The following is a 4,412-nucleotide window of genomic DNA, read 5'->3' on the forward strand; positions in this document are numbered from 1 at the left end:
GACAGTCACAAAGTCACAGCCCCCTTCTAGGCCAGAGTGGCTTGGAAGCCACAGCTAGATCTGATTCAGCATGATATCTGGGATACAGGGGAGTCCCCATACATACTTATTCTCAAAATGAAAATGATGAAAGAAAAAAGAGGACAAGAAATACAAAGATTGAGTACAATATACCTCTTTTGCTGGATGTCTAAAAGCAAAGAAACACTGTAAATGCATTTCCTCTGAAACCAGGCTGTCTCCCTCAGTGATGGAAGCATTTCTTGGTGTGTCTTTGTCACATGGTTCATAGAAAAGAATTGCAAAGCTCTTCTCCTGCTAGGCACACGGAGATGCTATCTCTTCCAGGAGTGCCCATCCACAATGTGCTTCCTGGCTCCATTTCCCAGACTTCAAATGGATATTTTAAATCCTTGGATGATTGTGGCAAGTTGCCTCATAATTTTACAATTCCTCTCTTCATAGCATTAAGGAAGAGTCATTATTGAGTTGTCACCAACCGCTCTGGGGACATTGGGAAGGCAGCCATCTTAAAGTGGGGGAAAAGAAAAGCTAAGACATTGGTTTTAAAATGCTTAAATTCTGGACATTGGTTTTAAAATGCTTAAATTCTGGAAAATTTGGTTCATAGTAGTAAAGACTCACTTCTGAGGGGCTGCCATGCTCCAGACTTGGACCCTTTTGAAACCAGCATGATAGATTTCATTTCCCTTCTCTTGGGCTTTCTCATTTTTGTGTTGAACTCAAACATAGAACTTGACATGTATCTCCAGAACATTTCAACATCTGATTTCTCTTCACCATGCTAAGCTATGCAAGCCTTTTTGAATATTGCTTTTCCTATCCAATGTATATTAATTTCTTTGGGGGCATTTGAATACTCTGAGTTCATCTAGGTTACTGATAAAAACGTTGACCAGAACAGAGCCCTATAGCACTCCACTACAGACTTTTCTCCAGGAGTTAATGCAATGGTGCTGCAGTTGGCAGAGAGTGAGGAAAGAGATTACTGACTGCACCAGACCCAGGTTAGGAAGAGTTACTGTACTGGGGCCCTGTATGTGTAGTAGGGTTCACAGCCTGGGTGATGTCGCAGAAGGAAATTCAACAGTGTATCACAAAGGTTGTGCTTGTTTCCTGAGTGTTGTAAGCTTATCACAGGCCAGCTTCTAGTTATTCTCTAGAGATATGGTTTAATTACTAAATTTAGAAACAAAAAAACTCAGATATCTAGAAGACCTAGTGTAATTTCTTTATTAAGTTGTGAAAGGAAAATCAATCTCGGACCCTCACTAAGCTAAAAGGAAAAGTCAAGCTGGGAACTAAGTCAGGCAAATCTACTTCCCATTTTATTTCTAAATAAGACAGCTACGAAGCTTCAGTTAAAAAAAAAAAAAGCTACATACCTTTCTCATAATTTACCCACAAGGAAATTCTCTGTGGGCCTCAAGGTCTTTACCCTAAAACAGTTATGTTGAATTTCACCTTGGCTAGTAAATCGATGGCTTATCTTCACACGTGCAGTACAAAGGACAGACAGAACTCAAAGTTATGCTTTGTTCACCCCAGATAAATGCACATCTGATTGCTTCTTCTGCCCTATTGTTTATGTAAAAGTGCAGATTCACTGAGCCAGACTAAGGGATAAGTGACTATTCCTCTACCCTCCTCTCACATGTAAACTGTGTATTCGGGGAAAGGCTAATCAGACACTCTAAAGAATGCAACCATTTGTCTCTTATCTACCTATGACCGAGAAGCCCCCACTTTGGCTTGTCCCACCACACCAGACAGAACCAATGAACTTCTTACACATATTGACTGATGTCTCATCTCTCCCTAAAATGTATAAAACCAAGCTGTGCCCCGACAACCTTGGGCACATGTCGTCAGCACCTCCTCAGGCTGTATCATGGGTGTGTCCTTAACCCGGGCAAAATAAACTTTCTAAATGGATTGAAACCTGTCTCCAATATTTTTGGGTTTGCAAAGTAGTATCAATGGCTGGGACAGATAAGAGTTTTGACTTGGGACTATTTTTCTCTCTTTGACAAGGAATAAAACCAACCTATATTCTGATCCTGCTCCTTCCCTGTTCTCTAACAGGTTTGCTTCCCCTCTGCTAGTAGAAGAAAGACAATCTTTTTAGCTGGGCATTCAGCGACCTTTGTAATCTAGCCCCAACTAATCTTTCCAGACTATTCTAGAGAAGACACAACTCTGGATAAGCCCACAGGAGAGCTGGGACTAACCTCTCAGGCCTATCCACCTCCCCTGTCTTCACTGATTCATTCACATCACAATATTTACAAAGTACCTATGTACCAAGAGGATAAATACTCGTGGGACACACCTTGTTTCTTCTTCCCAAGGAGGACAAGATCCTGGCTTCAGCACAGTATTCACCCTAGGGAGAGTTTTAGTGTTTTGCAATTTCACACAGATCACAAAGGAAGAGATTACCGCATCAGAAAGCTGGCTGTGACCAATTACCATGATGGGGCCTGGGAACAGGCAGGAGCAGAAGATCAGATTCTGCAAAGGCCATTTCTAGAGCACCAGGAGTGGGACCCATTTAAACTGAAGGCCAACCATGTTTAAGAAAGAGCTCTGGGCTGACATACCCAGAAACTTGGGTGCTTGCCCCAGCTCTGCCCTGAAGAGCTGTGTGACCTTGAGTGAGTCCTTTCCTATTCTGTGCTGCAGGATGGAAAGTGAATATGGCCCCCAAAGACCCCTTTTTACCTTACTCAGTGCAGGTGTCATCTCTGAAGCTTTCCATGACCTCCCTCACCAACCTATTGCTTCAGGCATACCTCTGAACATTCACTGACTTTTGTATACATTTCTGTTCTCTCCACCTGATAGACGGCTCCTTATTCCAGCACTGTGGCTTATAATTATTAGGAAATACACATTGAATTCAGAAACAAGGAACATCATCATTTCTAGATCTGTAATTCCAGCATTACCCACAAGGTGGCAATTTCCTATACGTGGTCCCAGCACAAACCTTACATTTGGATAGAAGCCCCAGGAAGGGCCAGGTGCAGTGGCTCATGCCTGTAATCCCAATACTTTGGGAGGCCAAGGCGGGAGGATTGCTTGAGTCCAGAAGTTCAAGGCTCCAGTGAGCTATGATTGCACCACTGCACTCCAGCCTGTGAGACAGAGGAAAGGGGAACCAGAAGGACTTTCCAAAAGGCCCATCCTCTGGCCCCTGGTGGGTACGTGCTGTCCCCTTCCCCTCCACTTGTGAAGTGTCCGTCTGTCAGAAAGCAATACAGGCCTGCTCTACTGTGGCCACGCCTAGGTCGCACTATTTCCAAGCTTCTCAGCTGGCCAGGAAAGACTGGTGGTCTGGCTCTTACTGACCTCTCAGGCTTCCCCTCCTGTGTCTCCACACCCCACACAGCACTGCAGCTGTGCTGAGTTTGTTCCTGCTCTCGACTGTGCTGTCCTCTCTCTGTCCTCATGCCTTCCCATACACTGTTCCCTCCATGCGGATTCCCCTTCTCTATCATCCTTCCAGGCCAACACCTACTGGCTCTCTGAGATTTAATTTAGGAAGTGCTCTGTCCAGGAGCTTTCCTTGACTCTCTTTTCCCCGAATACTCTTCAATAGTAACATTCATTGCACTGAAATTGCTTCCCTATCCACCCTACCTGGGCCACCTTCTTGAGCACACAGAGCATGGCTTCTTCAGCTACTCCCCAGTGTCCAGCACAGGCCAGGTGTACAGCGAGCCTTCTGAGAGCTTGCTGGATGAAGAACAAATGAGCCAATGCATCAGTGAATCTACAGATTACGGACGTGATGTGGCAAGATGAACTGAGACCTGTACCCCTCCTCAGTACGGGAGAAATTTGAGAATAAGTGGAGGAAAAAGCTACAGCAGGTCCTTGAATAAAGTTGTCACATTCAACGTGATTTTTTTACAACATTGATGAGAAAAAAGGAAAACACCTCCAGCCAGGACCACTGTCTGTGTGGAGTTCGCACATTATCCTGACATCTGCGTGGGTTTTCTCCAGGAGATGCCTGGAGATGTGCACCAGTGAGGGGAACTGGCGTGTCTGCATGGTCCCAGTGTGAGTGACTGTGTGTGTGAGCGCACCCTGCGATGGTCAGGGTCAGTTCCTGCCTTGTGATCTGAGCTGCTCAGATAGGGTTCAGCTCCCGCAACCCTGAGTAACAATTATCTTGTTCTTATTAATTTTTCTTAAATATACCTATAGTTCACATTCATTTTAATGTTTATGATTAGAAGTATTTGGGGTTTTTATTTAGAAGTTCGGTAACGTTTTTATAACCAGAAATATGCCATAGGAACTTAACCTCTTGCCTGTATCAATTAGCCTACGTAAAATTGGTTGTTAAATGTTGTCTCACTTAAAGTCAGTTTCCAAGA

The sequence above is a fragment of the Nomascus leucogenys genome, chromosome 8 (assembly GCF_006542625.1).
Source record: "Nomascus leucogenys isolate Asia chromosome 8, Asia_NLE_v1, whole genome shotgun sequence".
Taxonomy (NCBI): domain Eukaryota; kingdom Metazoa; phylum Chordata; class Mammalia; order Primates; family Hylobatidae; genus Nomascus; species Nomascus leucogenys.